A 27,656-nucleotide genomic window follows, 5' to 3' on the forward strand; every position below is an offset into this window, starting at 1 on the left:
ATGCCACATAGGAAGATGCTGACTGAGGTGAGGTCATGAATCTGTGTACTCTGCAAGCTGCCCCATCGCACGCCCAAAGTCATCCGAGCTTAATAATTTTGAAGACCTCAAGGCACACGTTAATGTTGTAATAATCACATACCTTCGACTCAGCATTGCTACAGCTGTCCCTGCATCTGTCTCCTTTGCTTGGCTGCCCCCACCAGGATGGAGGCTGAGCGCCTCTCCCACATCTGACCAGGGAGGGCAGGCCTCTGCCTTCATACAGCCCCTCACCTGGTGGTGACAGAGGTGGCACTGAGTCCCATTCTGAAGACCCACGTGTGTCAGAAGAGCTAGGGAGTCACCCAGAGCCACACAAGTGATACAGGGTGACAGAATCGGGGCATCAGACACATAGGGCAGCTGCAGCTGGAAGGTCGGGAACAGACCTGAGGAACCTCAGCTGGAAGCACTGAAGCTCTCTCACGTTTGCAGGGAAAGTGCTGGATTCTCAGGAGGAAAGCTTCTCTCCCACTGACTCAGTCTCCCGCAGCTGAGCTGGTGGGCACCTTGCAGCTGCCCATCAGCTGACCACTGCCACCTCCCTGGGATAAGAGCCTCTCCTCACTTCCACCCGCCCTGACTTGCCTGTCATCCTCCACTGTCCCACTCTACAGAGGGGACTCTGGGGACTGTGGATCCAGCTCCTCCTCTGCACCCAGGGGGAGGAGGGGGCTGAATTCCCCGCAGAGAACCCAGCAACAGTGTCCTCCAGATGTGGGGTCAGCAGGACCACACACTCCCATGTCCCAGGTCCTGACTCTGGGTCCATAGAGATGCTCGGAGACCCCTGCCCTCCTGGCCCTGAAAATGTGAACCTGGGCCAGGGTAGCTGACACATCTTTCCTGATTCTTCCACGTGACAAGACTCCTTGAAATACCCAAAAGGACTTACAAGTAAGAGATATAAAAGACACCCAGGACAAAATACAATTTGAATTTGAAGTCCTGCTCTGGAATGTTCCACAGCAGCCCTGCCAAGGCTCACGTGCACAGGTCCTAAGTGACAGAGACCTTAGGGCCACAGGCTCACAGCCACTCCCCCAGAGCTCACACATGGGGCAGGGTCTGGGCCCTGAGTGTCCAGCCCACAGCACCCATTATGTCTGGAGGCATGTTCCTGCCCAGTGAGTTGGCCCTGGGGTTGATTCTGGGTCACCAGTCCATGTGGCCACAGTTCTCCAATGTGAAGGTTCTCTCTGAGGCCCCTGATGTCTGCCCCTGGAGCTTCACCCTCAGCAAATCTAGAGAGTGTTTGAGGGTTGAGGGTGGTGCCAGTAAAAGCAGCCCCTGGCTGTGTCTCAGGAAGTGGAGGGGGCAACAAGAGCCCGAGGAAGAGCGTGAGTGCCCTCTAGTGGCTGCTTCCTGTTACAAGAAGGGCAAAAAGGGGCTCGGAAAATTGAGAGACTAGAAGAGACCGGGGACAAAAGGAAAGTTCAGACGGACTAGAAGAGAAAAATGCAAGAGGAAGGGGACTGAAGAAGGGGGGCTGGAGGAGGGGGCGTGTCAGGAGAGACAGGAAAGGACAGGGGTGAGGGGCAGGGGTGAGGGAGAGCCTCGGCAGACGCTAGTAGAAGGCAAACAACAGGGTTTCTCAGTGTCTTACCATTGACGTTTTGTGCTGGTCACCTTTTACTGCCGAGCTATCCTGTGCATTCCTGGCCTCCATCCACTAGATATTGGTGGGGTTACAACCCTCGTTTTGGTTGTGACAACTAAAAATGTCTCCAGACATTGCCAAATGTCCCCTGGAGGGCAAAATCTCGTCCCTGTTTGAAAATAACTGATCTACACCAATACCTATCAGCAAACGGAATGAAATCCAGACATTGCCAAATGTCCCCTGGAGGGCAAAATCTCGTCCCTGTTTGAAAATAACTGATCTACACCAATCCCTATCAGCAAACGGAATGAAATCCTTTACCCCTTGGTAAGGAATAGTATGTGCAGAGGGTAGAAACTGACTTCTTCAATATCTGTGAAAACAGCTTTTAATCAACAAATTGATTCACCTGCTGAAGGCATAGTCATTAATTTATGGCTGCCCGTAGCTGGTGGCATAGTGGTGAAGTTGCCACAGCTGCTAACCAAAAGGTCGGCAGTTCGAATCCACCAGATGCTCCTTGGAAACTCTATGGGGCAGTTCTACTCTGTCCTATAAGGTCGCTACGAGTCCGAATCTACTCGACAGCAACGAGTTAATGGGTAGCTCACCAGGGAAGCCTGGTGGTGCAGTTGTTAAGTGCTCGGATGCTAACCGAAAGGTTGGTGGTTGGAACCCACCAGCTGCTCTGTAGAAAGATATGGCTGTCTGCTTCTGTAAAGATTTACAGCGCTGGAAACTCTATGGGGCAGTTCTACTCTGTCCTATAGGGTCGCTATGAGTCAGAATGGACTCCATAGTAGTGGGTTTGGTTTGGTAGCTCACAAGCAGAAAAGGTATGGTTTTTCCAAGGGTCCGTAACCACAAATCAAAATGACACCTGCTGGGTTATATTGCAAAGTAAGATGTGGGAAATCTTGGAGATGTAGGAAAGAAAACATACTGATGAGAACACCACACCCCATGGCATTAGACAGTCCACTCTGATGCTATAGCCATCTTAAGAGGTGTCTTAGCTATGAATGGAAACTCATTTCTATCATTAGAAATAAATGTTTTATCAAGAAGAAAATTATAGCCCAGGAAGTTGCCTTTATTTTCCAAATAGGATCCCTTGGGATTATTCCTTAAGTAAGAATCTGTTCTACAGTGGACTTAGCCAGTGACTGGACGGGGTTGGGTCTGTTGCCAGCACTGCGGGTTGACAGCAGCCCTGCTCTCCAACACTCACCCGCCTCTGAACCTTGGGTGCTTCCTCATTAAGCAGCTCAGGGCGCCTACTTTGGTGTCTTCACCCTTCACCGTCCGATGCTCAGGCTCTGGGCAGGATCTGTTGCCCACTCTTGGGTTTGATATTTACAATTCTGGCCTTTATTTCTGTCCCTGACCCGTATCAACACCGTAACAGGCCCAAATGGTACCTTCTGCTCACGAGCGTGAGGGAAAAGTTCTCAAGAACAGTTTGTTTGCCACCACCTTGAACAGACCTCCAAACTTGAGCACTGTCATCAGTTACCCAGCAGCCTTGGCCATTTTTTTTAGGGCCCCAAGGGAAAGATATTTATTTTTCCATTTTTCTCACTACAAGTTCCTTGATAACAAGGTAGAACTCAATTTTGTAATTAAAACAAAAGCAAAGCAATCCAACAAAACAAACCAATCAAAAAAAAAAAAAAACCCGAAGTACCCCATAATTCTCTCTAGGATGAATCTGATATCATAAGTATGTTGTTGTCGTTAGGTGCCGTACAACAGAACGAAACACTGCCCAGTCCAGTATCATCCTCACAATCCTCATACTTGAGCCCATTGTTGCAGCCACTGTGTCAGTCCGTCTCATTGAGGGTCTTCCTCTTCTTCACTGACCCTCTACTTTACCAAACATGATGTCCTTCTCCAGGAACCGATCCCTCCTCATAACAAGTCCAAAGTATGTGAGATGTAGTCTCGCCATCTCTGCTTCTAAAGAACATTCTGGTTGTACTTCTTCCAAGACAGATTTTTTCATTCTTTTGGCAGTTCACGGTATATTCAATATTCTTCGCCACCACAATTCAAAGGTGTCAGTTCTTCTTCAGTCTTCCTTATTCATCGTCCAGCTTTCCCATGGACATATCAATAATACCAAGTAAGTGTACAAATGACAAAAGACGCCAGATTAATTGAAATGTTTTCATCCTCCCTGCAATTTTTCTTAAAGAGCAGAGAATTCAAATCAATGCTGCCACACCTACTGGCCAGCCAAACCAGGTAGCGTACTGGAGCAAAAGAGGAGGTCATAGGCCCAACTATCTGGTTACCCTGCTTAATCCTGGCCACCTGCTCCCTGTCTTCCTGCAGAAAACACAGCAACACATCCCAAACAATCCGTCCTCCAGAGTCTCAGTCCAATCATCAGCCAATGAGAGAAACTACTTCACATGAAACTTCCCTTTGCCCATTTTAAGGTCTGCGTAAGAAGCCCTGCTGGCACAGTGGTTACAGGGATTGCTAACTGTAAGGTCGAAGTTTCGAAACCACCAGCTCTGTGGGAGGAAGATGTGGCAGTCTTCTTCCAGAAAGATTCACAGTCTTGGAAAACCTATGGGGCAGTCCTACTCTGTCCTATAGGGTCACTATGAGTTGGAACTGACTTGAGGCAGTGGGTTGCCTAGTCCTATGGCCCAGCAGGGATGACACAGGAAAACACAGACACCTTCAGAATACTCATCTGCTCAGAGTGTGTACACAGTAATTTTGATGTCTGTTGCCTCAAACACCTCCTCAATCCTTGTGGATACATTCTCCCATTGCAGACCATCAAGACCACATCCAATCCTGTACCTTTCTTCCAAGATGTTAAACTTTATTGACCTCAACATTCCTAGGCATGGAGAGGTCGGTGACTCCCTTCCCTAGACAATGGGATTTCATTGTCTCTAAACTGTAAGTTTTCATAAGTTGGTTTGTATGAAACTCTTTTCTTTGTAATCAAATAGTATATATATTGCCCATCTCTCTTCAGAACACTTCTCCAGATTACTTTTGTTGACTTAACAGTTCTTGCACTCTTCCAAATTTCTTTTTTTTTTAGTTTTTTTATTGTAATTTAGATGAAAGTTTACAGAGCAAAGTAGTTTCTCATTAAACAATTAATAAGCATATTATTTTGTGACATTGGTTGTCAACCCCACAACATATCAACACTTTCCCTTTCTCGACATTGGGTTCCCCATTACCAGCATTCCTATCCCCTCCTGCCTTCTCGTCCTTACCCATGAGCTGGTGGGCCCATTTAGTCTCATTTTTTTTAGGGGCCTGTCTAATCTTTGGCTGAAGGGTGAACCTCAAGATTGACTTCAGTACTGAGCCCTAATGGTGTCCAGAAGCTATACTCTCTGAGTTTCTCCAGTCTCTGTCAGGCCAGTAAGTCTGGTCCTTTTTTTATTTTGTGAGTTAGAATTTTGTTCTGCATTTTTCTCCAGCTCTGTCCTTGACTCTCTATTGTGATCTCTGTCAGAGCAGTCAGTGATGGTAGCCAGGCACCACGCAGTTGTGCTGGACTCAGTCTGGTGGAGGCTGTGATAGTCGTGGTCCATTAATTCTTTGGACTAATCTTTCCCTTGTGTCGTTGGTGTTCTTCATTCTCCCTTGCTTCAGGCAGGGTGAGACCAGTTGAGTATCTTAGATGGCCTCTCACAAGCTTTTAAGAACCCAGATGCTACTCACCAAAGTAGAATGTAGTAACATTTTCTTCGTAAACTATGTTATGCCAATTGACCTAGATGTTCCCCAAGACCATGGTCCCCACAGCCCAGTAATTTGGTCCCTCAAGGAGTTTAAAGTCGCTATGAGTCAAAATCAACTCCACGGCAATGGGTCTGGTTTTGTTTTTATGGAGCTTCCATGACCTTGCCTTGTACAGATTGTGCTGGCTTCCCCAGTATGGTGTCTTACCGTTCACCAAAGTTACCATTTATCTATCGTCCATTTAGTGTTTTTTCCTCCCAACCCTCCCCTTGCTCGTAACCATCAAAGATTGTTTCTTTTTGTATGTAAACCTTTTCATCTGTAAACCGTTTAACAAGTTTATATCTCATACAACATCTGTCCTTTTGTGCTTGACTTCTTTCACTCAGCATAATGCCCTCCAGATTCATCCATGTTGCGAGATGTTTCATAGATTCATCATTGTTCTTTATCATTGTATAGTACTCCATTGCGTGTATGTACCACAGTTTGTTTATCCATTCATCTGTTGATGGGCACTCAGGTTGTTTCTATCTTTTTGCTATTGTGAACAATGCTGCAATGAAAGTGGGTGTGCATATGTCTATTCGTGTAATGGCCCTTATTTCTCTAGGGTATATTCCTAGGAGTGAGATTGTTGAATCATATAGTATTTCTATTTCTAGCTTTTTAAGGAAGCACCATATTGTTTTCCAAAATGGTTGTACCATTTTGCATTCTCACCAGCAGTGCATAAGAGTTCCAACCTCCCCGCAGCCTCTCCAGCATTAGTTATTTTCTATTTTTTTGATTCGTGCCAGAAATGTCAGGGTAAGATAGTATCTCATTGTGGTTTTGATTTGCGTTTCTCTAACGGCTAGTGAATGCGAGCATTTCCTCATGTATCTGTTAGCTGCTTGAATGTCTTCTTTGGTCAAGTGTCTGTTCATATCCTTTGCATGCTTTTAAATTGGATTACTCATCTTTTTGTTGTAGAGGTGTTGGATTTTCCTATAGATTTTAGAGACTAGACCTTTGTCGGATTTGTCATAGCCAAAAGTTTTTCCCACTCTGTAGGTTCTCTTTTTACTCTTTTGGTGAAGTCTTTTGATGAGCATAACTCCTTCATTTTTAGAAGATTTCAGTTACCTAGCGTATCTTCCCCCCACGTGTCTGTCAGTTTGTCGTACTATGGGGGCTTCTATGTTGCTGTGATGCTGGAAGCTATGCCACTGGTATTCAGATACCAGCAGGGTCACCCATAGAAGATAGGTTTCAGCTGAGCTTCCAGACTAAGACAGACTAGGAAGAAGGACCCGGCAGTCTACTTCTGAAAAGCATTAGCCAGTGAAAACCTTATGAATAGCAGCGGAACATTGTCTGATACATGAGTCCCCCAGGTTGGAAGCCACTCTAAAGATGAGTGGGGAAGAGTTGCCTCTTCCAAGTAGAGTCAACCTTAATGTCATGGATGGAGTAAAGCTTTCAGGACCTTCATTTGCTGATGTGGTATGACTCAAAATGAGAAGAAACAGCTGCAAACATCCATTAATAATCAGAACCTGGAATGTATGAAGTATGAATCTAGGAAAATTGGAAGTTGTCAAAAATGAAATGGAATGCACAAACATCGATATCCTAGGCATTAGTGAGCTGAAATGGACTGGCACTGGTCATCTTGAATTGGACAATCACATAGTCTACTATGCTGGGAATGACAACTCGAAGAGGAGTGGTGTTGCATTCATTGTCAAAAAGAACGTTTCAAGATGTATCCTGAAGTACAACGCTGTCAGTGATAGGCTAATATCCATACATCTATGAGGAAGACCAGTTAATATGACTATTATTCAAATTTTCTCACCAACTACTAGGGCCAAAGATGAAGAAACAGAAGATTTTTATCAGCTGCTACAGTCTGAAATTGATCAAACATGCAATCAAGATGCACTGATAATTACTGGTGATTGGAATGTGAAAGTTGCAAACAAAGAAGAAGGATCAGTAGTTGGAAAATAAGGCCTTGGTGACAGAAACAATGCCAGAGATCAATTGTTAGAATTTTGCAAGACCAATGACTTTTTCATTGCAAATATCTTCTTTCACCAACATAAACGGTGACTATACACATGGGCCTCGCCAGATGGAACACACAGAAATCAAATTGACTACATCTGTGGAAAGAGATGATGGAAAAGCTCAATATCATCAGTCAGAACAAGGCCAGGGGCCGACTGTGGAACAGACCATCAATTGCTCATATGCAAGTTCAAGCTGAAACTGAAGAAAATCAGAGCAAGTCCATGAGAGCGCAAAAATGACCTTGAGTATATCCCACCTGAATTTAGAGGCCATCTCAAGAATAGATTTGATGCATTGAACACTAGTGACCAAAGACCAGATGAATTGTGGAATGACATCGAGGACATCATCCATGAAGAAAGCAAGAGGTCACTGAAAAGACAGGAAAGAAAGAAAAGACCAAGATGGATGTCAGAGGAGACTCCGAAACTTGCTCTTGAGCGTGGAGCAGCTAAAGCAAAAGGAAGAATTGATGAAGTAAAAGAACTGAACAGAAGATTTCAAAGGGCCTCTCGAGAAGACAAAGTAAAGTATTATAATGACATGTGCAAGGAACTGGAGATGAAACACCAAAAGGGAAGAACATGCTCGGAGTTTCTCAGGCTGAAAGAACTGAAGAAAAAATTCAAGCCTTGAGTTGCAATAGTGAAGGATTCCATGGGGAAAATATTAAACGATGCAGGAAGCATCAAAAGAAGATGGAAGGAATACAGAGTCATTATATCAAAAAGAATTAGTCGATATTCAGCCATTTCAAGAGGTGCCATATGATCAGGAACTGATGGTACTGAAGGAAGAAGTCCAAGCTGTTCTGAAGGCATTGGAGAAAAACAAGGCTCCAGGAATTGATGGAATATCAATTGAGATATTTCAACAAACAGATGTAGCACTGGAGGTGCTCACTCGTCTATGTCAAGAAATATGGAAGACAGCCTCCTGGCCAACTGACTGGAAGAGATCCATATTTATGCCTATTCCCAAGAAAGGTGATGCAACCGAATGTGGAAATTATAGAACAATATCATTAATATCACACGCAAGGAAAATTCTGCTGAAGATCATTTAAAATGGCTATAGCAGTATATCGACAGAGAACTGCCAGAAATTCAGTCCGGTTTCAGAAGAAGACGTGGAACCAGGGATATCATTGCTGATGTCAGATGGATCCTGGCTGAAAGGAGAGAATACCAGAAGGATGTTTACCTGTGTTTTATTGACTGTGCAAAGGCATTCGACTGTGTGGATCATAACAAACTATGGATAACACTGCGAAGAGTGGGAATTCCAGAACACTTAATTGTGCTCATGAGGAACCTTTACATAGATCAAGAGGCAGTTGTTCAGACAGAACAAGGTGATACTGATTGGTTTAAAGTCAGGAAAGGTGTGCGTCAGGGTTGTATTCTTTCACCATACCTATTCAATCTGTATGCTGAGCAAATAATCCGAGAAGCTGGACTCTATGAAGAAGAACGGGGCATCAGGATTGGAGGAAGACTCATTAACAACCTGTGTTATGCAGATGACACAACCTTTCTTGCTGAAAGTGAAGAGGACTTGAAGCACTTACTAATGAAGATCAAAGACCACAGCCTTCAGTATGGATTACACCTCAACATAAAGAAAACAAAAATCCTCACAAGTGGACCAATGAGCAACATCACGATAAACGGAGAAAAGACTGAAGTTGTCAAGGATTTCATTTTACTTGGATCCACGATCTGTCTTGGAAGAAGTGCGGCCAGAATGCTCCTTAGAGGCAAGGATGGTGAGACTGCGTCTTAGATACTTTAGACATGTTGTCAGGATGGATCAGTCCCTGGAGAAGAACGTCATGCTTGGCAGAGTACAGGGTCAGAGGAAAAGAGGAAGACCCTCAACGAGGTGGATTGACACAGTGGCTGCAACAAGGAGCTAAAACATAACAACGATTGTAAGGATGGCTCAGGACCAGGCAGTGTTTCGTTCTGTTGTGCATAGGGTCGCTATGAGTCGGAACCGACTCGACGGCACCTAACAACAACAACAACAACAAGCTTATCTTCTGGTGTTTGTGTATTGTTAGTTATGGTTTGTATCCTGTTAATACCTTGTATAAGGGCCTCTAGAGTTGACCACATTTTTTTTTTTTCTATGATCTTTATAGTTTTGGGTTTTATATTTAGGTCTTTAACACATTTTGTGTATGGTGCGAGGTATGGATCCTGTTTCGTTTCTTTGCAGGTGGACATCCAGTTTCGATAGCACCATTTGTTAAAAAGACTGTCTTTTCCCCCATTTGATGGACTTTGGGACTTTGTCGAAGATCAGGTGACCACAGGTAGATAGATGGATTTACATCTGGGTTCTCAATTCTGTTCCTTTCATTAGTGTGTCTGCCATTGTACCAGTACGAGGCTGCTTTGACTACCGTAGCTGTATGGTAGGTTCTGAGATCAGGTAGTGCAAGTCCTCCTACTTTATTCTTCTTCTTCAGCAATGCTTTACTTATCTGGGGACACTTCCCTTTCCATATAAAGTTAATAATTAGTTTTTCCATCTCTTTAAAGATTGCTGTTGATATTTGGATCAGGATTGCATTATATTTGTAGATTGCTTTGGGTAGAATTGACATTTTCACAATGTTAAATCTCCCTATCCTTGAGCATGGTGTGTTTTTCCATTTATATAGGTCTCTTTTGATTTCTTGCAGTAGTGTTTTGTGGTTTTCTTTGTAGAGCTCTTTTACATCCCTGGTTAAATTTATTCCTACGTATTTTATTTTTCAGGGTTTTTTATTATAAATGGTATTGCTTTCCTGATTTCCTTTTCATAGTTTTCTTTATTGGTGTATAGGAATCCAACTGATTTTTGTATGTTTATCTTGTATCTTGCTCCTCTGGTGAATCTTTCTGTTAGTTCCAGTAGTTTTCTCATTGTGTCCTTTGGGTTTTCTGTGTATAGTATCATATCATCCACAAACAGGGATAGTTTTACTTCTTCCTTATCAATTTGAGTGCCCTTTATTTCTTTTTCTTACCTTATTCTTCTAGTTAGGATTTCCAGCACAATGTTAAATAGGAGTGGTAATAAAGGGCATCCTTGTCTTGTTCCTCTCCTCATGGGGAGTGTTTTCAGCCTCTCTCCATTAAGAATGATGTTGGCTGTTGGTTTTGTATACATGTCCTTTATTATGTTGAGAAATTTCCCTTCTATACCTATTTAATTGAGAGTTTTTATTAGGAATGGGTGTTGGACTTTGTCAAATGCCTTTTGTGCATCAATTGAGATGATCACAAGATTCTTTTATTTATGTAGTGGATTATGTTGATTGACTTTCTAAAGTTGAACCATTCTTGCATAACTGGTACTAATCCCACTTGGCCAGGGTGTATTATTTTTTTAACATGATGCGGAACTCTATTGGCTAGAATTTTGTTGAGAATTTTTGCATCTATATTCATGAGAGATATTGGTCTGTAATTTTCTTTTTTTGTGGTGTCTTTGCCTGGTTTTGGTATCAGGGTTATGCTGGCTTCATAGAAGGAATTTGGAAGTATCCCTTCCACGTCTATGTTCTGAATAGTTTGAGTAGTACTGGTGTAAGCTCTTCTCTGAATGTTTGGTAGAATTCTCCAGGGAAGCCATTTGGGCCAGGGCTTTTTGTTGTTACTGGGAGTTTTTGTTGCTGTTGTTTTTATTACATTTTCAATCTCTTGTTATGGGTATGTTCAGGTTTTCAAATTCAGTTTGTGTTAGTTTGTGTAGGTAGTATGTTTCTAGAAATTTGTCCATTTCCTCTAGGTTTTCACATTTGTTATAGTTTTTCATCATACTGTTATGATCCTTTTTTTTTTTTTTTTTCAGTTGGGTATGTTGTAATGTCCCCCATTTCATTTTTTATCTGGATTATTTGCATTCTCTCCTGTTTTTCTTTTGTCAATTTGGCCAATGGTTTGTCAATTTTGTTGATCTTTCAAAGAACGAACTTTTTGTTTTGTTGATTCTATTGTTTTTCTGTTCTCTATTTCACTTATTTCTGCTCTGATCTTTATTATTTCCTTTCTTCTGGTGGCTGTGGGCTTCTTTTGCTGTTCTCTATTTGTTCGAGTTGTATAGCTAATTTTTTTATTTTTTCTTTTTTTGATGTCTGCATCTTTTGCTATAAACTGACCTTTGAGCACTGCCTGTCCTGTGTTCCAAAGGTTTTGGTATGATGTGTCTTCATTCTCATTTGATTCTAGGGGTTTTTTGATCCCATCTTAGATTTCTTCTGTTACCCAGTGGTTTTTAAGCAAGGTTTATTCAGTTTCCATGTATTTGATTTTTTTCCTTCCTCCTTCCTCTTATTAATTTCTACTTTGATGGTGTTGTGGTCACAGAATTTACTTTGTATTATCTCAATGTGTTGGATTTTGTTGAGGGTTGCTTTGTGGTCTAAGGTGTGGTCTGTTCTAGAGAATATTCCATGTGCATTGGAAAAGAATGTGTACTTTGCTGCTGTTGGGTGGAGTGTTCTATACATATATGTGAGGTCAAGTTGGTTGAATGCAGTCTTAGATCTTCTGTATTTCTCCTGAGTTTCTTTCCAGATGTTCTGTTCTTTACCGATAATGGTGTGCTGAAGTCTCTTTCTATTATTGTGGAACTATCAGTTTCTCTTTTCAGTGCTGTTAGAGTTTGTTTTGTGTATTTTGGGGCCCTGTTATTGGGTGTGTAGATATTTATTATGGTTATGTCTTCAGGGTGGGTTGTTCCTTTAATCATTATATAATGCCCTTGTTTGTCTTTTATGGTGGATTTTGCCTTAAAGTCTATTTTATCTGAGATTAGTATTGCCACTCCTGCTCTTTTCTGGTAGCTGTTTGTTTGATATATTTTTTCCGTCTTTTGATTTTTAATAAATTTATGTCTTTGTCTCTAAGGTGTGTCTCTTGTAGACAGCATTTTGATGGGTCCCTTTTTTTTTTTTTATCCATTCTGTCACTCTTTATGGGTGCGTTTACATTCAGTGTGATTATTGATAGGTGTGAGTTTATTGCTGTTATTTTGTGGTACTTTTTTTGTGGTGCTGATGTTTTCCTTGTTCCTCTTATTCTTCTGTGCTGAATACCTTTTGTTTGTGTATTTTTTTTTCATTTTTGTACATTTTGTGTTTACGTAGACTTTGTTTTCTTCTTTATTTTGATGAGCAGATTTGTTAACTTTGTGATTACCTTAAAATTTACCCCTCTTTTCCTAAGTTTAAATCAGTCTTTTATTACTTGATAATGCCTTGACTTCCTCTCTATTTGCAAGTTCCACACCTACACCATTTATTCCTTCTTTTATTGTTCTGACATTGCCATTTACAGATTGACTTATGTGGTTCCCTGTTGTAAATTCTTTAGTTTTGTTTTATTCTTGAGAGTTCATTATCTAGGTTACTGTCTGCCTGATGTTGTCTTAGGTGTTAGATTCAGATTGTTGTCTGGTATTGGTTCTCTAACCAAAAAAAAAAAAAACCAAAGGACTCCCTTTAATAATTCTTGTATGTTTGATTTGGTTTTTATGTATTCCCTTAATTTCTGTTTATCTGGAAATGTCCTAATTTCACCATCATATTTGAGCGAGAGTTTTGCAGGATATATTATTCTTGGTTGGCAGTTTTTTCTTTCAAGACTTTTTATACGTCATCCCTTTACCTTCTTACCTGCATGGTTTCTGCCAAGCAATTAGAGTTTAGTCTTATTGTTTCACCTTTGTATGTGACTTTTTGTTTTTCTCCAGCTGCTCCCAGAACTCTTCATCTTTGGTTTCAGTGAGTGTGACTATGATATGTCTTGGTGTTTTTCTTTTGAGATCTATCCTATAGGGGGCTGGTAGAACTCCTTGAGTAGTGGACTTTTCATCTTTCATGATATTAGGGAAGTTTTCTGTCAGCAAATCTTCAATGATCCTCTCTGTGTTTTCCATTTTCTCCCCCTGTTCTGGAACTCCAATCACATGCAATTTTTTGCCTTATATTGTATCCCACATCATTCTCGGGGTTCATTGATTTTTCTCTGATTTTTCCTCAAACAAAGTGGTATCCGAGGATTTGACTTCAATTTCGTTGATTCTGCCTTCCATTGTTTAAAATTTGCTCCTAAGACCTTCCATTGCACTGTCCATTTCTGAAATCTTTTTATCTTTTGGATTTCTAATTTGGATATTGGGTTTTCTAATTGGATTTGTAGTTGTTTACTTATTTTGACTTTTTGTTCCTGTATTATTTTCATGATATCTTCCATTGTTTTGTCTGTCTTTTTCATGATTTTGTCTATGTTTTCCTTATTTTTGTCTTCATCTTCCTCCTTCTGTTGGAGAACACTGAATATTAGAATTCTGAATTCCTATCACGTAGTTCCAGTGCCTTTTCTCCTAGCAGAAGGTCATCTGGTGTTTTATTTTGGTCACTTTCAGGAGCTATCCTCTCCTGTTTCTTCATATGTTTTTATATTACCTGCTGTCTTTGACACATTAAAAAAAATATTTTCTTTGTTTATTGACTGTAGGTTTGATTGTTTTGTCCTGGTTTTTTGTTTTATTTGGTTATGTCTGGGCAGGCAGGCTGGGTGTGTTTTGTTGCTTGCTCGCCTGTGTGCATGATACTTCTCACCACCTTGTTCAGGTGGGCAGTGCTGGTCACTCAGCTATGGTGCAGCAGGGCAGGTCCAGCAAGGGTGGAGGGGTGAGGATGAGTAGTTTGTGGCATGAACTGAGGTCAACAGGGTGGGGGAGAAGGGCAGTGCAGCATGGGTCTGGGGAAACATATGGATACCATTTGGGGGCGTGGCACTCAGCACACGGTGCAGATAGGCAGGAGGGAAAGGAGAGGATGTGATATGCAGAGCTAAGTGAGTGGATGAAAGGAGAGAAAAAAGCAAAAAAATGAAGTAAGAAAAAAGTATACAAAATGGCTGTGCAGTAGGATTTAGCAGGTGGGGGCCAGGCAGACCCGGTGAGGCCTGTGTGCTGGTGGCTCTCTAGCCAAGCGGTGTGGCTTGGCCTGTGCTGAAGCATCATGGGAGACATATCAGTCTAGGTGGGCGGGAGAAAGGAAGGGAAAGAGAGAGAAGAAACCAATAATCAAACAAACAAATACTAATAAAAAAACGAAGAAGCAACAACAAATATGGTGGTGGGGGTACCGGCTGTTGGCAGCTGTGTGGAATTGGGGTGGTGGTGAGCTAATGTCTCCCTCACTGGGTGGCACAGCATGGCCCATCAGGAAGGGGCAGAGGCAGCACAGGGCTTAGGTGGGAGGGAGAAGGAAAAGGGGATCTCTAAAGAAAAAATAAAAAATATGGCACTGAGGGAGCTGGCCTGTAGGAGCAGTGCAGATCTAGGTAGGTCATGTGCCAGAGGCTCTCCAGCTGGATGGTACAGCAGAACCCACCAAGAAGTTGGGGGCAATGAACGGGGCTCATGGATGGGAGAAAGCAAAGGACGGAAGGAAGACAGAAGAAACAATGCCAAAAGAAAGAAAGAAAAACAAAGCAAACAACAAATAAATAAATGAGTAAAATGGCACTGAGGGAGCCAGTCAGTGGCAGTGGCACAGACATGGGGAGAACGTGTGCAGTGGCTCTCCAACTGAGCTGTGCAGCACAGCCCCTCCAGAAGGGGTGTGGGCAGTGCACAGGGAGGGAGAAAGGAAAGGAGAGAGAGAGAAGAAACAGACAAAAAGTAAAAAAAAAAAAAAAGAACAAAGCAGACAAAACAAAAAAATCACAGCCAATCAAGAAGGGGAGGGAATGGCACAGGGGGTTAGCTGGGCAAGAGAAAGGAAACGAACCAAGGGAGAGAGAGAGAAGCATAAAAAAAATAAATAAAAATTTAAAAAAGCCAAAAAAAAAAACATCAAAAAAGAACAAAGCAAACAAACCAAAAAATCACAGCCCATCAAGAACCGGAAGGGATGGCATATGGGGTACCTGGGCAGGAGAAAGCAAAGGAAGGAACGGAGAGAGGGAGAAACAACAACAACAAAAAAGGCCAAAATAAATATCAAAAAACAAGCAGATAAACAAACAAACCAAAACATCACAGCCTGTCAAAAGGGGAGGGGATGGCACACAGGGCTTGCTTGGTGAGAGAAAAAAAAGGAAGGAAGGGAGAGAAAGAAATGCAACAAAAAAAAAGCCAAAACAAACAAAAAATTAATTAATTAAACTAAAATTTAAAAAGAACAAAGCAAACAAATACAAAAATCAAGCCAGTCAAGAAGGGGAGGGGATGGCACAGGGACCTAGCTGTACCAGAGAAAGTAAAGGAAGGAAGGGAGAGAAAAAGAAGCAACAACAACAACAAAAAAAAAAAGTTAAAAAAAACAATCTCAAGAAACAAACAAAAAAAATGGCCCTGAAGAGGCTGGCTGTGAAGGCAGGGTGGACCCTGTCAGCAGTGAGCTAGTGTCTCTCCAGTAGAGCGACCATGGCCTGTTGGCAAGCAGTGAAGGCTGCGTAGAGAGAAGAAGGATGCGGGCTGGGAAAGCCTGCATCCCTGGTTACCGGGTGCCAGGTGCTCAGTCTCCTGCTGGGAGCTACATGAAGCTGACTTCCCACACTCCCTGTCCTTGGTGGTTGAGGTCCAAGATGGCAAATCCAGGCAGCAGTAAGCTGCTATCTCTCCAGCCAAGCAAACGTGGCCAATTGGCAAGTGGCATAGGCCTCGAACAGGGAAGGGTGTGGGATTGAAAAGCGTGTATCCTTTTTTACCGGGTGTTCTGTCTTCTGTTGGAAGCCCCGTGAAGTTGCTTTCCCATACTCCCTGTCTGAGTTCTTTGGTAGCTGTAGCCCAAAATGGTGAATCTTAGCCACATTAGCTGGTATGGGACCTCCACTCCATAGCTCTCCTCGTTCTCTGTTTTCTGTCAGTTTCTTATTCCATTCAGTGCTTGATTAAGTTGTTTATTCCTTCATTTGGTACTTAGGGTTCCAGGATTGACCTTGCATCTGCTTTACTTAGTTTTTCGGGTCTTTGCTGCAGAGGAATGGCTTGGTGCACACTGCCTGGTCCTGCACCATCCTTACAATCCTTGTTACGATTGAGCCCATTGTTGCAGCCACTGTGTCAATCCATTTTGTTGAGGCTCTTCTTTACCAAGCATGATGCCCTTCTCCAAGGACTGATCCCACCTGACAACATGTCCAAAGTATTTAAGACACAGTCTCACCATTCCTGCTTCTAAGGAGCATTCTGGTTGTACTTCTAAGACAGATTTGTTTGTTCTTTTGGCAGTCCATGGTATGTTCAATATTCTTTGCCAACACCACAATTCAAAGGCATCAATTCTTCTTTGATCTTTGTTATTCCTTGTCTAGCTTTCACATGCGTATGATGCAATTGAAAATATCACAGCTTGGGTCAGGTACACCTTAGTCTTCAAGCTGACATCTTTGCTTTTTAATACTTTAAAGAGGTCCTTTGCAGTAGATTTGCCCAGTGCAATGCGTCTTTTGATTTCTTGACTGCAGCTTCCATGGGTGTTGATTGTGGATCTAAGTAAAATGAAATCCTGACAACTTCAACCTTTTCTCCATTTATCATAATGTGGCTTATTGGTCCAGTTGTGACGATTTTTGTTTTCTTCATGTTGAGGTGCAAGCCATACTGAAGGCTGTGGTCTTTGATCTTCATTAGTAAGTGCTTCAAGTCCTCTTCACTTTCAGCAAGCAAGGTTGTGTCATCTGCATAATACAGGTTGTTAATGAGTCTTCCTCCAATCCTGATGCCCCCTTCTTCTTCACAGAGTCCAGCTTCTCATATTATTTGCTCTGCATACAGATTGCATAGGTATAGTGAAAGGAAACAAACCCTACACACACCTTTCCTGACTTTAAACCACTCAGTATCCTCTTGTTATGTCTGAACAACTGCCTCTTAATCTGTGTACAGGTTCCTCATGAGCACAATTAAGTGTTCTGAAATTCCCACTCTTGGTAATGTTATCCATAATTTGTTATGGCCCACACAGTCAAATGCCTTTGCATAGTCAATAAAACACAGGTAAACATCCTTCTGGTATTCTCTGCTTTCAGCCAGGATCCACCTGACATCAGCAATGATATCCCTGGTTCCACGTCTTCTTCTTAATCCAGCCTGAATTTCTGGCAGTTCCCTGTCGATATACTGCTGCAGCCACTTTTGAATGATCTTCAGCAAAATGTTGCTTGGGTGTGACATTAATGATACTATTTGATAATTTCTACATTTTTTCAGTTGGATCACCTTTCTTGGGTCTAGGCAAAAAAATGGATCTCTTCCAGTCAGTTGGTCAGGAGGCTGTCTTCCATATTTCTTGGCATAGACGAGTGAGCACCTCCAACGCTGCATCTGTTTGTTGAAACATCTCAATTGATATTCCATCAATTCCTGGAGCCTTGTTTTTCTCCAATGCCTTCAGTGCAGCTTGGACTTCTTTCTTCAGTACTATTGGTTCCTGATCATATGTTACCTCTTGAAATGATTGAACATCAATTCATTCTTTTTGGTATAATGACTCTGTAAATTCCTTCCATCTTCTTTTGATGCTTCCTGTGTCGTTTAAAATATTCCCCCATAGACTCCTTCACTATTGCAACTCGAGGCTTGAATTTTTTCTTCAGTTCTTCAGCTTGAGAAACACTGAGCATATTCTTCCCTTTTGGTTTTCTATCTCCAGCTCTTTGCACATGTCATTATAATACTTTACTTTGTCCTCTTGAGCCTCCCTTTGAAATCTTCTGTTCAGTTCTTTTCTTCATCATTTCTTCCTTTTGCTTTAGCTGCTCAACGTTTGAGAGCAAGTTTTAGAGCCTCCTCTGACTTCCGTCTTGTTCTTTTCTTTCTTTTCAATGACTTCTTGCTTTCTTCATGTACGCTGTCCTTGATGTCATTCCACAACTCATCTGGTCTTCAGTCATTAGTGTTCAACACATCAAATCTGTCCTTGAGATGGTCTCTAAATTTAGGTGGGATATGCTCAAGGTCGTATTTTGGCCCTCATGGACTTGCTCTGAGTTTCTTCAGTTTCAACTTGAACTTGCATATGAGCAATTGATGGTCTGTTCCACAGTCAACCCCTGGCCTTGTTCTGACTGATGATATTGAGCTTTTCCATCTGTCTCTTTCCACAGATGTAGTCTATTTGATTTCCTTCTGGAGAGGTCCATGTGTATAGCTGCCATTTATGTTGGTGAATGCATTCATCGTCAAAAAGGACATTTCAAGATCTATCCTGAAGTACAATGCTGTCAGTGATAGGATTATATCCATACGTCTACAAGGAAGACCAGTTAATACGACTATTATTCTAATTTAAGCACCAATCACTAAGGCCAAAGATGAAGAAATTGAAGATTTTCATCAGCTTCTGCAGTCTGAAATTGATTGAACATGCATATCAGGATGCATTGATAATTACTGGTGATTGGAATGCAAAAGTTGGAAACAAAGAAGAAGGATCAGGAGTTGGAAAATATGGCCTTGGTGATAGAAACAATGCCGAAGATCGAATGACAGAATTTTGCAAGACCAACGACTTCTTTATGGCAAATACCTTTTTCACCAAGTTGCCATTCCCGGCATAGTAGACTATATGATTGTCTGATTCGAAATGGCCAGGTCCATGTGTATAGTCACTGTTCGTGTTGGTGAAAAAAAGTATTTGCAATGAAAAAGTCGGTCTTGCAAAATTGTAACTTGCAATCTCCAGCATCATTTCTGTCACCAAGGCCATATTTTCCAACTACCAATTCAATTTAATTGTCCAATTCAAAATGGCCAATACCAGCCCATTTCAGCTCACCAATGTTTATGTGTTCCATTTTATTTTTGGTGATTTCCAATTTTCCTAGATTCATACTTTGTACATTCCTTGTTCTGATTATTAATGGGTGTTTGCACCCGTTTCTTCTCGTTTTGAGTCATGTCACATCAGCAAATGAAGGTCCTGAAAGCTTGACTTCGTCCACGTCATTAAGGTCGACTTTACTTTGAGGAGGCAGCTCTTCTCCAGTCATATTTTGAGTGCCTTCCAACCTGGGGGGCTCATCTTCCAGCACTGTATCAGACAACATTCTGCTGCTGTTCATAAGGTTTTCACTGCTAATTCTTTTCAGAAGTAGACTGTGTGGCCCTTCTTCCTAGTCTTAGTCTGGAAGCTCAGCTGAAACCCGTCCACTGTGGCTGATCCTGCTGGTATTTGAAAACCAGTGGCATAGCTTCCAGCATCCCAGTGACATGCAAGCCCCCATAATACATGACAATCTGACTGACTCGTGGGGGAACCAAAGATTAGACAGGGCCGTAAAACAAAATAAGACTAAATGAGCTCACCAGCCCAGGGACAAGGACGAGAAGGCAGGAGGAGATAGAAAAGCTGGTAATGGGGAACCCAAGGTTGAGGAGGGGAAAGTGTTGACATGTCATGTGTTTGTCATCCAATGTCACAAAACAGTATGTGTATTGTTTAATGAGAAATTGGTTTGCTGTGTAAACCTTTATCTGAAGTACAATTTTAAAAAACAGAAGAAGAAATTTGGAGGGGTGCAAGTACTGTTAAGTCAACAAAAAATCTGGAAGTGGCTGTTCTGAAGAGAGATGAGCAATCTATATATTACTTGATTACAAAGAAAAGGACTTCACACAAGCCAACTTATGAAACCTTACAGACAAGTTTAGAGGCCATGAAATCCCATTGTCTGGAGAATTGAGTCATAGACCTCTCCATGCCCAGGAATGTTGAGGATCAATAAAGTTTAACATCTTTGAAGAAAGATACCAGGATTGGTTGTGGCCTTGATACTCTGCAACGGGAGAATGTACCCACAATGACTGAGGAGGTATTTGAGGTCACAGACTTCAAAACTACTGTGTACACACTCTGAACAAATGAGTCTTCTGAATGTGTCCATGTTCTCATGTGTCATCCCTGCTGGGCCATAGGACTAGGCGACCACTGGCTCAAGTCAATTCTGACTCATAGTGACCCTATAGGACAGAGTAGAACTGCCCCATAGGGTTTCCAAGGCTGTAAACTTTTACAGAAACAGATTCCTCCCACATCTTTCTCCCGTGGAGCTGGTGGTTTTGATCCCCCAGCCTTTCACTTAGCAGCCTATCATTTTAACCACCGCATCGCCAGGTCTCCTTAAACCAACCTTAAAATGGGCAAAGGGAAGTTTCATGTGAAGTAGTTTCTCTCATTGGCTGATGATTGGACTGAGACTCTGGAGAACGGATTGTTTGGGATGTGTTGCTGTGTTTTCTGCAGGAAGACATGGAGCAGGTGGCCAGTATTGAGCAGGGTAACCAGATAGTTGGGACTATGACCTCCTCTTTTGCTCCAGTATGCTACCTGGTTTGGCTGGCCAGTAGGTGTGGCAACATTGATTTGAATTCTCTGCTTTTTAAGAGAAATTACAGAGAGGATGAAAACATTTCAATTAATTTGGCGTCTTTTGTCATTTGTACACTTGCTTAGTATTATCGATATGTCCATGGGAAAGCTGGACGATGAACAAGGAAGACCAAAGAAGTATTGACACCTTTGAATTGTGGTGGCGAAGAATATTGAATATACCATGAACTGCCAAAAGAATGAAAAAAATCTGTCTTGGAAGAAGTATAACCAGAATGTTCTTTAGAAGCAAAGATGGCAAGACTACATCTCACATACTTTGGACTTGTTATGAGGAGGGATCGGTTCCTGGAGAAGGGCATCATGTTTGGTAAAGTAGAGGGTCAGTGAAGAAGAGGAAGACCCTCAATGAGATGGACTGACACAGTGGCTGCAACAATGGGCTTAAGTATGAGGATTGTGAGGATGATATAGGACTGGGCAGTGTTTCATTCTGTTGTGCATAGGGTCACTATGAGTTGGAACCAACTCGATGGCACCTAACAACAACATCCTTATGTCATCAGATTCACCCTAGGAGAGAATTATGGGGTACTTCATTTTTTTGTTTGTTTGATCGGTTTGTTTTGTTGGATCACTTTACTTTTGTTTTAATTACAAAATTGAGTTCTACATTTTTATCAAGGAATGTGTAGTGACCAAAATGGAAAAATTAATATCTTTCTCTTGGAGTCCTAAAAAAAAAATGGCCAAGGCTGCTGGGTAACTGATGACAGTGCTCAAGTTTGGAGGTCTGTTCAAGGTGGTGGCAAACAAATTGTTCTTGAGAACTTTTCCCTCACGCTCGTGAGCAGAAGGTACCATTTGGGCCTGTTACGGTGTTGATACGGGTCAGGGACAGAAATAAAGGCCAGAATTGTAAATATCAAACCCAAGAGTGGGCAACAGATCCTGCCCAGAGCCTGAGCATCGGACGGTGAAGGGTGAAGACACCAAAGTAGGCGCCCTGAGCTGCTTAATGAGGAAGCACCCAAGGTTCAGAGGCGGGTGAGTGTTGGAGAGCAGGGCTGCTGTCAACCCGCAGTGCTGGCAACAGACCCAACCCCGTCCAGTCACTGGCTAAGTCCACTGTAGAACAGATTCTTACTTAAGGAATAATCCCAAGGGATCCTATTTGGAAAATAAAGGCAACTTCCTGGGCTATAATTTTCTTCTTGATAAAACATTTATTTCTAATGATAGAAATGAGTTTCCATTCATAGCTAAGACACCTCTTAAGATGGCTATAGCATCAGAGTGGACTGTCTAATGCCATGGGGTGTGGTGTTCTCATCAGTATGTTTTCTTTCCTACATCTCCAAGATTTCCCACATCTTACTTTGCAATATAACCCAGCAGGTGTCATTTTGATTTGTGGTTACGGACCCTTGGAAAAACCATACCTTTTCTGCTTGTGAGCTACCAAACCAAACCCACTAACATCAAGTCCATTCTGACTCATAGCGACCCTATAGGACAGAGTAGAACTGCACCATAGGGTTTCCAAGGCTGTAAATCTTTATGGAAGCAGAGAGCTGCATCTTTCTCCTGCAGAGCAGCTGGTGGGTTCCAGTGGCCAACCTCTCACTTAACAGCCGAGCACTTAACCACTTCGCCACCAAGGCTCCCCTGGTGAGCTACAGGCAGCCATAAATTAATGACTGCTAAATATGCGTCAGCAGGTGAATCAATTTGTTGATTAAAAGCTGTTTTCACAGATATTGAAGAAGTCAGTTTCTACCCTCTTCACATACGATTTCTTACCAAGAGGTAAAGGATTTCATTCTGTTCGCTGATAGAGATTGGTGTAGATCAGTTGTTTTCAAACAGGGACGAAATTTTGCCCTCCAGGGGACATTTGGCAATGTCTGGGGACATTTTTGGTTGTCACAATCAAAACGAGGGTTGTAACCCCACTGATATCTAGTGGATGGAGCCCAGGAATGCACAGGACAGACCCACCGTAAAAGGTGACCAGCCCAAAACGTCAATGGTAAGACACTGAAAAACCCCGTTGTTTGCCTTCTACCAGCATCTGCCGAGGCTCTCCCTCACCCCTGCCCCTCACCCCTGTTCTTTCCTGTCTCTTCTGACACGCCCCCTCCTCCAGCCCCCCTTCTTCAGTTCCCTTCCTCTTGCATTCTTCACTTCTGGTCCGTCTGAACTTTCCGTTTGTCCCGGGTCTCTCCTAGTCTCTCAATTTTCCAGGCCCCTTTTTGCCCTTCTTGTAACAGGAAGCAGCCACTAGAGGGCACTCACGCTCTTCCTCGGGCTCTTGTTGCCCTCTCCACTTCCTGAGACACAGCCACGGGCCGCTTTTACTGGCACCACCCTCAACCCTCAAACACTCTCTAGATTTGCTGAGGATGAAGCTCCAGGGGCAGACATCAGGGGCCTCAGAGAGAACCTTCACATTGGAGAACTATGGCCACATGGACTGGTGACCCAGAATCAACCCCAGCCTCCAGACATAGTGGGTGCTGTGGGCTGGACACTCAGGGCCCAGACCCTGCCCCATGTGTGAGCACTGGGGGAGTGGCTGTGAGCCTGTGGCCCTAAGGTCTCTGTCACTTAGGACCTGTGCACGTGAGCCTTGGCAGGGCTGCTGTGGAACATTCCAGAGCAGGACTTCAAATTCAAATTGTATTTTGTCCTGGGTGTCTTTTATATCTCTTACTTGTAAGTCCTTTTGGGTATTTCAAGGAGTCTTGTCACGTGGAAGAATCAGGAAAGATGTGTCAGCTACCCTGGCCCAGGTTCACATTTTCAGGGCCAGGGGGGCAGGGGTCTCCGAGCATCTCTATGGACCCAGAGTCAGGACCTGGGACATGGGAGTGTGTGGTCGTGCTGACCCCACATCTGGAGGACACTGTTGCTGGGTTCTCTGTGGGGAACTCGGCCCCCTCCTCCTCCTGGGTGCAGAGGAGGAGCTGGATCCACAGTCCCCAGAGTCCCCTCTGTAGAGTGGGACAGTGGAGGATGACAGGCAAGTCAGGGCGGGTGGAAGTGAGGAGAGGCTCTTATCCCAGGGAGGTGGCAGTGGTCAGCTGATGGGCAGCTGCAAGGTGCCCACCAGCTCAGCTGCAGGAGACTGAGTCAGTGGGAGAGAAGCTTTCCTCCTGAGAATCCAGCACTTTCCCTGCAAACGTGAGAGAGCTTCAGTGCTTCCAGCTGAGGTTCCTCAGGTCTGTTCCCGACCTTCCAGCTGCAGCTGCCCTATGTGTCTGATGCCCCGATTCTGTCACCCTGTATCACTTGTGTGGCTCTGGGTGACTCCCTAGCTCTTCTGACACACGTGGGTCTTCAGAATGGGACTCAGTGCCACCTCTGTCACCACCAGGTGAGGGGCTGTGGGAGAGGTGCTCAGGCTCCATCCTGGTGACGGCAGCCGAGCAAAGGAGACAGATGCAGGGACAGCTGTAGCAATGCTGAGTCGAAGGTATGTGATTATTACAACATTAACGTGTGCCTTGAGGTCTTCAAGATTATTAAGCTTGGATAAATTTGGGTGGGGATGGGACAGCTTGCAGAGTACAGATTCATGACCTCACCTCAGTCAGCATCTTCCTATGCCACATCCGATCATGCTGTTTTAACCTGCCCTTCTGGTGGTCCAGAATGTCCTGGATGCCACTTCTAGAGTATAGGAGAGTCGCTAGTCAGGCCATTACTAACCAGGTTAACCAGTTAACCTGCCGATTATTTGGCTAGCAGCTGCACCACCAGGGCTCCTTCCCCAGGTATACCCATTGCCTTCAAGCCAATTCCAACTCACAGCGACCCTCTAGGTTTCCAAGGAGTGGCTGGTGGACTTGAACTGCCGATCTTTCAGTTAACAGCCAAGCTCTTAACTACTGTACCACCAGGGCTCTTTCCACAGGATAGGGGTTAGGATTTACAACCCATATTTTGGGTGGACATAATTCAATTCATGTTGCTGTTGTTGTTAGGTGCCATCGAGTCGGTTCTGACTCATAGCGACCCTATGTACAACAAAAGGAAACACTGCCCAGTGCTGCACAACCCTCATAATCATTGTTATGCTTCTGTCCATTGTTGCAGCCACGGTGTCAATCCAGCTCGTTGAGAGCCTTCCTCTTTTTCACTGACCTTCTACCAAGCATGGTGTCCTTCTCCAGGGACTGGTCCCTCCTGATAATATGTCCAAAGTATGCAAGACATAGCCTTGCCATTCTTGCTTCTAAGGAGCATTCTGGCTCTACTTCTTCCAATTCATAATACCTACCAAATCACAATCTGTATTTTAACAGGATTTTCAGACCCCTGTGCACACAGGAGAAGGAAGAAGTGTCAGGGTGACACTCCAGGAAAAATCTTACCACGGGCACTGAACTTTGCCCTTACCCATCAACCTCAGCAATTATCTTTATATTTACTGGGAAATAAACACCAGGACCTGGAGGGGCCTTAGGAATCATCACTGATTCATCCTCCAGCTATTTGTAGGCCTATCTAGGCACTTTAGGTGCAACACACAACAAGATAAGTCCCGCCCTCATGGACCTCACATCTAGAGGAAAGGGAGACAGGCAAGCAAATAGACCTGCATGTGGTGTCAGGTGTTGATAAGCGCCATGGAGGACACAGAGCAGGGAAGGTCAGAAAGTGAAGACAGAGGGTCTGTAGATGAGATGTCGGGGGAAGGCAGCTCCCAAGGACGCCACCTAGTGTGAGCAGGGACCTGAGGGCAGTCAGTGCATGAGCCGTGCAGACAGACACCTGGAGGAGAGTATTAGAAAAAGAGGAAATAACAGGTTCAGACGTACTGAGGTAATGGTGGTCATGCTGCTGATCTTCAACCAATAGGAGGACAGATGGGCACGTATATACACACACGCACAAGTCAAGTCTAAAGGACATAATCCACATGCTGATTGATTTCTCTCTCTTCCTTCCTAGTCTCACTTCTAATCTGCCGAAGCCCATCCATCACAACCCAACTCATCATTGAATCGGCGCTGTTCAATGCTGCTGAAGGAAAGGATGTCCTTCTACTTGTCCACAGTCTGCCAGAGGATCCTTATGGTTACAACTGGTACAGCGGGGAAAGAACAGATCCCAGCCTTGAAATTGCAGCGTATGTCATAAAGAGATCAAAAAGTCACCCCAGGGGTTGTCCACGGCTGTCGAGAGAAAATATACCCCAGTGGATCCCTGGTGTTTCAGAACGTCACCCAAGAGGACACAGAAGTCTACACCCTACAATTAATAGAGAACAATGCTCAGATTGAAAAAAATAGCTAGACAGATTTGTGTCTACCATGAGTGATTCCTCTGATACCTCTGGGCGTGGGGTGGGTTAATTCATACAAGACTGACAAGACTGACCCTTTGCTGGGCCCAGGCCACAACACACCGTGTTGAAGTTTGAGAATTTAGTGCAGGATACTCACAGGGGAGACACACTTCAAAAGACCAGAATCCCCTTCCCAAATCCAGACCCCACAGACATTCGCTGCAGAGAGAAGTAGAGTCAGATGGGAAATAACTCAGGAGAAGGAGATAAGTCCCAGTCCAGCCCCCTGGGTCCCTCCCCATGAATGTGGCCCTGAGAGGGACCCTGGAGGACTAGGTCAGGCCCTGGCCCAAGGGAACCCTGGGGTCCTCACAGAGAAGCTCAGCCCTAGGAAGCCCCTTCCCCAGACCCTGTCCCAGGGTTCCTGACTCCCGGTGACTCTTGAGAGCCTGTAGTCGGTGTTGGATCCTGCCTCCTGGTCGTGGCTCACTGGGAGCAACAATTTACTGGCTGCCCGAGTCCCAAGGCTCCTGGAGCTGCTTACCAGCCAGGACTCAGCCCCAAGAGCTATTTTGGGCAGTGGCCGAGCTGGGTCCTTCACCTGAGACTCAGCATGGAGAACACAGACGAGTGCCCAGGCCATTAACTGACCATCCTTGGGAATTTAGGAGATGCCCTGGGAAGTTCAGCATCCCCAGGGGAAAGGCAAAGGGGAGAAGAGGCTCCTGGCAACTCCTTGTCCACCTGAGATCAGGCCCAGGGAGCTCTTCTTGGAGTCAAAGAATAATAGATGCCATTTATCTAGACACTCCTATACAGGTAATTGTAAATATTTTAAGGTTAATTCACAGACAGCCCAGCAAGCCAGATACCATTTATCCTTTCGTCTATGTTATTGAGGGGAAACTGAGGCACAAGAAGATTAAAATCTCTGAATCTAGGTCACACAGGCCGTGACTAGCAGATCAGAGTCAAAATGAGGTGTGTCTGTAGCCACCACCCTGTCCTTTCCTCCAACCCAGATGACCTTATTATGTGTCTGTGGTCTCAGAGAGCAGCCATGTGTCAATCTTTTCTCCTTAGGCATCCCCAGCTCCGAGGGAGAGATTTGATCTGGGGAGTGAGAACAAATGGAGAATTAATCAGTTTTTACTCAAGAACTAAATTACCTGCATCAACAAGCAGAGTCAGTGCCAGGCATGCCCAGGCCTCCACCCCGAGGCAGCCAATCCACACGCTCCTGCGCTGGACCTGAAGTCACTTGCATGTTTGATTACTGATGTGTGGGTGTCCCTCCCCTCCCCCCTCCCCAGGAGCATAAAGAAAAGGACTTTGTTTTCTCACTCCCCACTGCACACTGTGCAATAACTCAAATCGAACATGTAACAAACTCCCAACTGCTCTTTGATGAAGGAAGAAAGGAAGGAATGGTGAGTGAATGAAGCAATAATCCATAATCTCTCCAGAGATTGAACCCTGGGCGCAGATTCCTAGGACATTCTGTCCACACTGGTTCCCTGTCCCTCTAGGTGCTCCCTCTGTCTGACGCCTGGACCTAAAGCTCCCCCAGGAGCAAGGTC

The 27,656-nt window shown here is 43.8% G+C and overlaps 2 pseudogenes; both read left to right on the forward strand.

Annotated features, from left to right (window-relative positions):
- Nucleotides 1-25,731, forward strand: LOC135232745 (ADP-ribose glycohydrolase OARD1-like; annotated as a pseudogene).
- Nucleotides 20,700-27,656, forward strand: part of LOC104847296 (carcinoembryonic antigen-related cell adhesion molecule 5-like) — a 13,815-nt pseudogene continuing 6,858 nt past the window's right edge.

Source organism: Loxodonta africana, chromosome 11 (genome assembly GCF_030014295.1).
Source record: "Loxodonta africana isolate mLoxAfr1 chromosome 11, mLoxAfr1.hap2, whole genome shotgun sequence".
Taxonomy (NCBI): Eukaryota; Metazoa; Chordata; class Mammalia; order Proboscidea; family Elephantidae; genus Loxodonta; species Loxodonta africana.